We start from the raw sequence: 11699 nt of genomic DNA, 5'->3' as shown, positions 1-11699 counted from the left end.
CAATTATCATCTTTCTAGCCAATCTCAGTCTACATTGGCTTTGATACATTTCAAAGTGAGCTGCACACAGCAGTGCATTTCATCCAAAATACTTTTAAGCTGCATTTAAAAATGTGACTCTCTTCCTGGTTGGTGACCAAACTGTGAAGGTTATTCAGGAAGCCTTTTCAGCTGGCCCCATCTGTCACTTTTCCTACCCACAATTTTTTTTTCTTTTTAACCAGTATTTTGTTGTTGTTGTTGCTATTTATTACAGATGTCCCCAACTGCCTGTCCCCCTTTTTGGCGCCCCCTTCCCAATCCTGGCTTTCATCACATTGTTGTGTGTGTCCATGGGCTATGCATACATGCACATATGTCTTTGGGCTAATCTCTTCCAGTCCTCCCCTCCCCCCCACCCTTCTGAGAACTGTCTGTCTGTTCCATGTATCCATGCCTCTGCCTACGCCTACCCACATTGTGGCTCCTGGCCTCTGCCTGCCAGAGGACACGGAAGTTAGTGATCTTGAAAATGTTAGACACATTCCAGGTCTTTTGAAGGCATCACATTATGATTTTAAGCCCAAACCAAGTGTGCCTATGGGGATCATTTAAATTATTCTACAAAGAATAGAATCGAAGGAAATAATTTATTTTTGGCTCCTGGCATTTTTGATAAAACTGAATGAAGGCTGTGAAGTTTGAGATTTTCCTTTTAGACTAACAATTTCTTGAGGGCAGGAACCATTTCTTTCTTGCTTTTTCAAAAAATATATTTTTATTGATTTCAGAGAGGAAGGGAGAGTGAGAGAAAGATAGAAATATCAATAATGAGAGAGAATCATTGATCGGCTGCCTCCTACATGCTCCCTACTGGGGATTGAGCCCACAACCTAGGCATATGCCCTTGACAGGAATCGAACTTGGGACCCTTCAGTTTGCAGGCTGACACTCTATCCACTAAGCCAAACTGGCTAGGGCTGGAACCATTTCTTAATCATCGTTGTATTCCTAATGCCCAGTACAGTCTCTTGGGCATAATAAGTCCTGTGTTTGCTGAATGGGTGAGTGAATAAATGAGTGAATATTCAAATATAATAGCAATTTCCTTACTTAATCTTTAATTGTCAGTGTCAGTCCCTGCCAGACCCATCCCTATCCAGAGCAGAGTTTCTCCCCCTTCATACTATTGATATTTTGGGCCAGACCTTCTTGGTTGTGGAAAGCTGTCCCGTCATTGTAGGATGTTTTGAAGCATCCCAGGCCTCTAATAACTAGATGCCAGTAACAATCTTTCCAGTCATGACAATCAAAAATGTCTGCAGACATTGTCAAATGTCATTTGGGGTCCAAAATTGCCTGCGTTTGAGAACTGCTGAGTTATAGAAATTGAAACCTCACAACTTGAGGCTAGCTCTGCTCAACCTCTGGGCTGAGAATAATCAAGCCTGAATATATATTGAATCTGAAAAATATTTGTATTTCCTAGGATTCATGTTAGAATTGAGAAATAGTCTGTGGCCTACATGCTTAAAATGTCTTAGATGAACCCTGAGTGCCCTTCCTACCTCAATATTTTCTCCCAGGCCCCATTGCGTGCACTCAGTCTTTATGGCTGGCTTCTGCCTTAGTTTCTGGTCTGTACTCTAGTCTATGCTGGGATTCAAGCACAGTCCTAATCCCTGGTTCCTTGATTGAGCAGCTAATTCCTTGTCAGCGTCTTTCCCTATGGGTTGGATCTTGATCACTGCACAAGTCATTGTTGCCTGAGTTGCTATTTAAATCCAGATGTTCTCATCATCTTGGTGCTCTAACTGTGGAACTGCTTTGACTTTGTGTTACTGCTGCCTAATGAACTCTGTTGGGGTTCCCTGACCTCAAACAGGCCCATGGATGTCAGCACTACCTTGAATCTGACTTGAGCTTTCTAGATCCCTTGGAACAAGGTAATTGACACCACTGGCACCTTCTTTGGAGCTCGCCCTACTTTTTGCTTAGTTTCTCTTGCCCTGGGACCATCAGTCCTGGCCTCTTAACCTTTCTTTGCTTATTCACTGAAAATTCTAATTGTCAGTCTAATGTGTTTCTATCCTCATCATGGACCAACTGTTCAACAACTTCAGGGTGAATTTTCAGCCTGCTTGACTTTTCTGGTTCTATTAATCACATTATCCCACCTTCAATGGCACCTCTTTTGTCTGCTGCTCCCAACCACAGAAAGCTGCTAAGGAAAGACTCATAACTAAACCCAAATGACCCACAAAAATACTTCTATTTCCTCCTTGATCATGGTACATCAACCCCATTGCATGTTCTTCCTCTATTACCTGCCTAACTCCATCCCCTAATGATTGTTTCAAATGCATTTCTTTCTCTATAAACCCCTAAGCTCTTGTGCTTTACCACTGCAGAAATACTGGCAACCTTGCCTTTATTCAGCAAGATTAAGACTATTATCTACCTGCACCTTAACATATCCATGATTCTTCCTTCCAGGCTCAGCTAAGAAATACCCTTTCTCCTTTCTTCCTTATAAATTGTTCTTTCTGGGCTTCCTCACCAGGTTGAGGATCTGCATTTGACTTAGAATTTTTTATATACTTGTGGGCAAAGTCCAATCACATCCTGCTTTGCCTCACTCAGAGTTGACAAAATGGTATCTCTTTCCCTTTTACAAGCTCTCCTTTTCGTTTTGTGGTGAAGGAGGAAAGAAAACACAATATATTGTACTTTTAAACTCAACTGCCAATAATATTTTGGCCCTTTTTCCATGATACCCTGGGCATATAGCACAAATTTTTTTTTTATTTTTATTGCTTAAAGTATTACAAAGAGTATTACATATGTATAGCACAAATTTAAATATTAAAATTACTTCTTAGTTGGTAGATTGAAAGTAGTGCATGGCTCTTGTTCAGCTCTACTTATCTCTACTTTTCAAAAAACAACCATATTCCTGGCATAGTTCATTTGTCTGGCTAATTATCTCTATGCCCAATTTACCTTAAAACTTTTTTTTTCTTTAATCAGTCATCAATTTTTTCTATACTTATGATTAGAAACTGTTTAGCCCATGAAAGAGCTCTTCTTGTTAAATCAGTTTTCACCAATTAGCTCTTATAACACAGTTCTTAAGAAATTGGTAGAAATTTTATTTTTGCAGACACCCACAGAATATCAGTGTGGGTTTGCTTATACAGTGAGCAAATATTCAGCTCCTCAACTGAACAGGCCTTTTAATTCAAAATATTTCCAGTAATTTTTCTTTGAGTGAATCACTCTTGTTTGGCTGCTTGGGCAGGACTCAATGCTGGAAGGCCAATTTATACATGTTTCTGGGTGAGCCAGTGAATCCCTCATTATTCCAATGGTGTTCCATAGATCCTTACTGGCCCCTGGTATTCGGGACCCTGCCAGGGTTGGATTAGAAAATGAGCTGAGCCTGGATTTTGATGTGATAGCTAAGATATTTTTAATGTTTTAGGAAGGTAATGTGGAATCGCACTAAGCTTACTCTACTGAAATTCATGACATTTTGTGTTTAGTCCTGAAGCTGACAATAGCTTGAAATGAAATCATCCTTTATCTCTCTGTTTATGTCTCAAGTATATCTTCTGAAAAATGAAGTTTCCTTTAGATGAAACATTTTGTGGTTCTTATGTTTCCAGCACTGCTGTGAAATGAATATTTTGCAAACTTTTTTTTTTTTTAATTCTCATTGCTTCATAATTTCATTATTATGGCCCTTGCTACATATCTTCGTAAAGTCATTTCTTAGGCAATTTATAGGCCCTATTAATTTAGAGATACATGTCTTAGAATTTTTCTCATATTATCCGAGCCTTGGAATTTTAAAGGTGCTTACCCAAAGTCTTTTTTATAGCCAAGTAGTATTCCATTGTGTAAATGTACCACAATTTTTTATATACTCCTGTACTGATGGGCACTTGGGCTGCTTCCAAATCTTGGCTGTTGTAAATAATGCTTCAACAAACATAGGGGTGTATATAGTCTTTCAAATTAGTGTTTTGGGTTTCTTTCCCAGAAGTGGAATTGCTGGGTCATAATGCAGTTCAATTTTTTTGAGATAACTCCATACTGCTTTCCACAGTGGCTGCATTAGTCGGCATCAGAAATCTTACCCTTTGCAACAGCATGGATGGACCTGGAGATTATTATACTAAGCAAAATAAGCCAGTCAGAGAAAGACAAGTATCATATAATTTCACTCATATGTGGAGTCTAATGAACAAAATGAAGTAACAAGTAAAATAGAGACAAACTCATAGATAGAGAACAAGCTGACAGCTTTTGGTGGGCAGGGGTGGAAGCTTGGGGGTGTGGAAGGATTGAGCTAAAAAGAAAAAACTCATGGACACTGACAACAGTGTGGTGATTGCTGGGGGAGGAGGTGGAAGAAGGTATAGGGGGATAGATGGTGATGGAGAGACTTGACTTGGGGTGGTGAACACACAATACAGTGTATAGATGACATGTTGTGGAATTGTACACTTGAAACCTGTATAATTTTTTTAACAAGTGTCACCCCGATCCTATAAAAAAAAAAAGCCTAATATGCAAATCAACTGAATGGAGGAATGACCAGTCACTATGACATGCACTGACCACCAGGGGGCAGATGCTTAATGCAGGAGCTGCCCCCTGGTGGTCAGTGTGCTCCCACAGCAGGAGCGCTGCTCAGCCAGAAGCTGGGCTCACGGCTGGTGAGCGCAGCGGAGGTGGTGGGAGCCTCTCCTGCCTCCTCAACAGCGCTAAGGACCCCTCCGCCGACATCCCCCAAGTGGTTCTGGACTTCGAGAGGGTGCAGGCCAAGCTGAGGGACTCTCCCACTCCCCCCCAACCCCCCGCCCCCCACCCCCCCTCCAGTGCACAAATGTCATGCACTGGGCCTCTAGTATATTCAATAAAATACTTACAATGAATTTTTAAAATAAGGTGCTTACCCAAAATATTATACCCTGAAAGTTTATGGAGATTAGATTTAGGGAATCTTGCTAGTATAGAAGATAAGATTAAAGGCAGTTTTGGAGAGGCAATATCTGAAAGAAAATGGGCTGAGAACTTTCCTGAATTGAAGAGATGTGAATCCTTAGATGGAAAGTGCATTTCAGGTTTCAAGTAACTTAAATAAATCCACCTCAGAGTGAAACTGCAGAATATCAAGGATAGAGAAAAAAATCTCAAAGACTACCTAATCCCAACAAAAGATTACCAAGAGAATTAGATTGCCAGTGGACTTCTCATATGTCACCATAGACTTCAGAGGACAATGAAGTAAACATCTTCAAAGTCCTGAGGGAAAATAACTGACAACCTACAATCCTATTCCCATAAGTGGTTATTCAAGGGTAAGGGTAGACTAAAGACATTTTCAGACACACATTCCACCTACCTATCCTTTTAAAGAGCACTGTACCATTAGGCAAGAATACTCATCGAGGACAGGAAAAATGTAAGAACAACATTGAGCACAGAAGTTAAAAGATGTTGGTAAATTTAAAAAGAACAATAGGCCATTAAGAAAGAATAATATCATCTTATGTTAAAAAATAAGAAGCCAAAGCTAGATAATTTTATGGGAGTGGGAAATGTTCACATGTTCTAGGGGGATTGTCTTGCTTGTTTGGAGGAGAGAGACATTAAAAATTTAGACTTTGTTAGAAAAACATATAGCATAGTACATATATCTAGGAAAACCACTAGAAGAATAGAAATATAACCTATAGCTTCCATACCAACATAGAAAAACTTTATATTTTAACTGAAGCTAGAAAAGGAGGGGGAAAACAAGATCATTAGAAACAAGAAACAAAAAGGTGGATAAAATAAGTCTAAATGTATGAAGAATAATGATTGCTGAACACATATTAAATTGTAATCATGGCTCCTATGGAGTTTCAGATTACCCTGGATTTCCTGGGGGGTTGGGAGGAGGAAGGAGGTGGCAAGGAAACCATCTAAAACACCAGGATTATCAAAGCTGATTTACTCTTATACCCAATTCAGTTCAAAGTTGAAAACTTTCTTCCTTTAATATTATTTACAACTTAACCTCAGACAGATTTCCAGGTTTTCTGTATACCAACTAGAAAATAGCCTACATAAAAACTATTTTCATTTAACTCTGAAAAGAAGAAAAAATACCTCTGCATTGCCTCTCAAACACCTGGAATCTAGTGTTTGATTCCCCTTCCCAGATGGTGTCTTTTAATCTAGCTCTTTAAAGACCGCCCATAGGTTAGGAACACCAAATAGTATACTGCAATTTCAGAGATTGCTGTCTATGTTTACTATAATTATAGAGGCATTTAAAACTTTTGCATTTTGCCACCGGGAGAAGAAAAGTAGAAGGATTTGGGGTATTCAGTTGTTATGGATACATCTTGAAGTTAAATTGAAGCTGTGTTTTAGTTTGCCTGTAGCAAAGTCTGATTTCAAAAAGAGCCAGGGTTTTTGAATGTTGGATATTTGCAAATATTCTAAATTCATTGGCTTAAGTTTTTCAACCAGCCACTGACCTTCGGAAATCAGGAAATCAATAGATTATGCTTTATATTTATGATGAGGCTTATATTCTCAATTTTAATTACCTAAATCATTCACTTCATTAGGCCCAGTGCATGAATTGATGCATGGGTGGGGTCCCTCTCCCTGGCTGGCTATTGAGGCCTATCAGGGAGGCCATCAGCAGCGGGGAGGGACCATGGGAAGTTGGCCTGCTGTGGGGACAGGCCGTGGGAGGTTGGCTGTGGGAGCACACTGACCACCAGGGGGCAACTCCTGCATTAAGCGTCTGCCCCCTGGTGGTCAGTGCACATCATACTGACTGGTTGACTGGTCTTTCCAGTTGTTTGCTCATAATGGTAGCTTAGGCTTATATATATATTTATTTATTGAGGAAGGGATAGGAGAGAGAGTGAGACTTGTATGTGCCCTGACTGAGGATCAAATCTACAACCTTGGTGTATTGGTACAGTGCTTTAACCAATTGAGCTGCCCGGCCAGGGCCTTTATTTATTTTTTTTCTTAAGGTTTGGATGCTTGAGCTTAAGTTTACTTTTTTGTTCTCAAATCAAACTGTAGGTCACTGAGTTATGAGTATTAGTACTCTCAGGAATCCCCTAGTCTAAACTTTCATCACAGAGAAGATGACACTGAGGGTCAAAGAGGAACTGTAACCTTCCCAAATCCTCAGGACTCTTTAGTGACAAAGATTTGGCCTGAAACCTTAAATAATGTGTGGGTTGTCTCCTCATAACATGTCCAAAGGAGGGTGACCATTTCACCATTTAGGTAAAATAGTTGTTTTATTATTTTAATATTTAATAAACACTATTTTAATCAGCAACACATCCTAATGTCAAACAAAAAAAGTATCAGTAGGAATTCAGTGAAGCAGCTTATTGATCAGGTTTTGTGAAATGTTGATGCTGCTGTCCACTCTGGCTAATTCATAAGAGGAAAAATCATTTAGAAAATTCCTGGATTCAATCAATTCTAATTAATAGCGTATAAAATGGTAATTTATTATTATTTTAAAATTATAGAATATTTTATGAATACACAAAGGTGAGATAAAAATCTAATAGATACTCATATTTCTACCACTAGATATAATAAATGTTTAATTTAAACTCATGGCTTTTATTTTTATCTATGTTAATATCATGTTAATGTCCATGTAAATTATGATGTAAAATAATCACAATGTAGTATTCAATTGTATCATTTATTTTTCTATCCCCCAAAGATAATATGTAGTTTTTTCCCAAGTTATTTTTGCTTTCAGAAGTAGTTAACATCCTTATACAGCCCTCTTAGTATACATAGGGGAATTTCTCATATATATAACCAGAAGTGGATAAGCTGGCTCAAATGTTTTTTCAATATTGCTCAATTGAATCAATTTTCTTTCCCACTAGTACAAATAAAAGCTCCTGCTTCTACATCCTTATATATCCTTGGAATTATCAAACTTTAAAATGTTTACCACAAAATGATATATTTTTTCATTTATTTGGACCTTTTCTTATGCCATTGAGATATTAAAGTATTCCACATAATTATCTTGAACATATTTGGTTAGATGTACACTTAGGATTTTTTGCTCCTGCAGTGAATATATATATATATATATATTTTTTTTTTTAGAAAAATGGTCTTATATTTTCTAATTGATTATTGCTAGCACATGGAATGTTGATAATTTTTTATATAGTGTATTGTTTATCTAGTGACCTAAATTTATTAATTTTAACGATTTTGTTTCTTTCTTTTCTACTATTTTTTCTACTACTATTTCTACTTTATTTTCTTATTTTGTTGGACTATATAGATAGTCCAGTAAAATGCTAAAAAAACACACAAAACACCAGGAATAGCAGGCATTCATATCATAGTCTTTTTTATTTGTTTCTTGAATTTTTAAATTGAATTTATTGAGGTCACATTGGTTAATAAAATTAATTTCTGACTAGACTAGGAATACTTCTAGTGTTTTGCCATTAAGTATTTTTTGATGTCTTTTTAGTAGATGTTCTTTATTAGTTTAAGGGAATTCCCTCCTATTTCTAGTTTGTTATAACTTTTTCATGCAGTGAACTTATTGGAGGCCTCATAAATTATTCTAGTTATAGGTTTAAATTTACTTAAAAAAACACAAACTAGTGGTGTATAGAGAATATGTTGTAGGCTGAAAACATGGTAACTGCTGACTTAGACTTTAGAATTAGGAAGAAAAAGAGGCGTGAGTTATGCAAAAAACTTAATTGCCCAAAAGATTCTACTTAATGAATGCTGAAACTATGCTGGGTCAGAGCATGCAGGCCTTGGACACAGTAGTTTTGAAGAAACGGGTACATTTGTCTAGTGAAGTCAAAAATCCTGGTGGATCATTTAGGCGGTGGGCTGATGAAAAGTAATTCTATTTACAAATCATGTGTGGGAAGACACACCTACTGAACACACCAGGATTATGAAAGTCTTCAAAGTTCTTGTACAAATAGCTTGGGTTAACTAGTTTGTTTGAAACCCAAAACTAGACAGTCATTATTACCTTTAAATAGAGGCTAGGCTACAGTGAGTTAGGTCACCTTCTCCATGTGCACGGAAAAACCATCAGTCTTTCCCACAGCTGTTCTCCTTCATTATGTGGTGGAAACAAGCTAAGGGGTCTTTCCAAGTCACTGTTCCAGGTTTGATCCCCACTTCAAAAACACCTGCCAAGAAGGTCCTTGACATCAAATCAGTTCAATTCCACAAAAATTATTGACAGCCTGGCTTGGCAAATGTATTGTGTAACTCATCATGTGAAATATGAAGATAATGAATTCCAAGACTTTTACAATTTAGTTGTAACAGGGAGCCATTGGAGACTAAAATTGAAATTTTTGAGGGTAAAATACTGCTATTTTGAAGTTGAAATAAAGCAAGAGGCAGGAATTAGCCTTTGCAGTGGTTCTCAACCTGTGGGTCGCGACACCATTGGGGGTCGAACGACGCTTTCACAGGGGTCTCCTAAGACCATCAGAAAACACATATATAATTACATTAGTATTCATAACAGTAGCAAAATTACTGTTATGAAGTAGCAACGAAAATAATTTTATGGTTGGGGGTCACCACAACATGAGGAACTGTATTAAAGGGTTGCGGCATTAGGAAGGTTGAGAACCACTGCTTTAGGGGAACCTTTTTCTTTGTTTTGGGAGGGATTATTTTGCTTTTAGTCATGTAGATTTAAATCATGGGCCTCCCTACCTACTCTGGGGAGCTCTGAATGCAATGAATTAATGTAAATGTACTTGTGTTAGATTGAGTTGTAAGATAATTTTTTAAGTAAATTGAGTGTAATAGCACTATTGTATAACAGCTGAATTTAAAAAAATTTCCCCTTGAAATAAATTGATTTTTCTTTGAGTGTTTGTGAGTACATTTGCAAAAAACTCTGCTGGTTGTTTATAAATTGTTTCCACTTTTTTTTTTTTCTTTCCCTGAACACAGAGCTAGACTGTATTTCCTAATCTTCCTTACAATTAGTTGTGATGCTATGATTGGTTCTTGTTAAAAATATGTTAGTGGAAGTGATGTGTGGCATTTCCAAGGCAAGACTGTTAATATTACATAGGCCTCCATGCTCTCTTCTTTTCCTTAATGAATGCAGTTGACAGAGTCTAAAGGATGACAAGGCCCCAAGACAAAAGAAGCCTGGGTCCCTCAATTGCCTCCAAATGGAACAGTACTTGCAGACCTGGAACACTATCTTGAAACCTTAAACGAAAGGAAAATAAACTATCTTGTTGAAATATTTTATTTACTTGCTATAGCAGGTCATGTTACCTTAACTAAAACAGTGTTCTTGTCTAAGCACTGCTTCGTAGCAAACTGGGGAACTGGACTTCTAGCACATAAACGTATGGGCTCCTCTCTCCACTTAAAATGCGAGGAGGTATGTGAAAAGGATCTGAAGTGGATTTGGCACTGCAACATCGGGTTGAATCATTGATATATCACCCATGGAATTTTTGTTTTTAGACAAAAATAATTCAGACATTAGGAAATAAGATTTTAGAATATTATCAATGATTAATTTCTCTGGTCTCTGAGGTTGAGACACACGTAGTAGGTATAGAGTAGGATCTTTCTCAAGGGAATCCATTACTCTACTATCAATCATTCAGAGGTGAGAAAATGAATCATAGATTAGGAGAGTTGGGATTATGTAGTGGAAACAAGCATTCTGGTAGATGCTACATCAGTGGGAGACTCCATAGATATCCACTACCCTTTTTGCTTTTCCGGTTGGGTGTTTTTTGCTTCTTCGTATTTCAGATCTTTGACTTGATTCTTGCAATCCTCTAGTCTGCTGTTGGAAGTCTGTATAATATTCTTCTTTTTTAAAAAAATATATTTTATTGATATTTTACAGAGAGGAAGGGAGAGAGATAGAGAGTTAGAAACATCGATGAGAAAGGAACATCGATCAGCTGCCTCCTGCACATCTCCTACTGGGGATGTGCCTGCAACCCAGGTACATGCCCTTGACCGGAATCGAACCTGGGACCTTTTAGTCCGCAAGCCAACGCTCTATCCACCGAGCCAAACCAGTTTCGGCTGTATAATATTCTTTATTTCAGTCAGTGTATGCTTAATTTCTAGTTGGTCCTTTTTCACAACCTCGAGGGTCTCACTAGACTTATTGAGGATCTCATTAAATTTATCGGCAGTGTCACTAGATTTCTTGAGTGTCTCACTAAGTTTATCGGTGGTTTCTAGAAAATTCTTGAAAAACCTTATACGTATGGTTTTGAACTCTATAGCCAGTAGTTTGCTTTCTTCCATTTCTGTCATTTGTGACCTGTTTCTTTGTCTCTGCATTTTTTTATGTTTCCCTGTGTTGATAGAGTAGCTTTCTGTGCTAGGTGTCCTATAGGGCCCAGTGGCTCAGCCTCCCCAATTACCTGAGGTAGACACTCTTGGTGCATCCCTTTGTGGGCTTTGTGCACAGTCTTGTTGTAGTTAAGCCTTGATTGTTGTAGGTATCACTGGGAGGAATTAACCTCTAGGCCAATTGGCTGTGAGAATTAGCTGTGTCTACAGTGGGAGAAATTCTGTGCTGGAGACACCCTTCTGGGGCAAGACTTGCTTCAGTGGGGCTTTGGTGCTCACTGAGTCTGCCCCCTGAGTGTGTCCCTTATGGA

This window comes from Myotis myotis, unplaced genomic scaffold (genome assembly GCF_014108235.1).
Source record: "Myotis myotis isolate mMyoMyo1 unplaced genomic scaffold, mMyoMyo1.p scaffold_m19_p_1, whole genome shotgun sequence".
In the NCBI taxonomy this organism is placed as follows: domain Eukaryota; kingdom Metazoa; phylum Chordata; class Mammalia; order Chiroptera; family Vespertilionidae; genus Myotis; species Myotis myotis.
The sequence above is the reverse complement of the archived record's forward strand: the minus strand, read 5'-3'. Positions refer to the sequence as shown.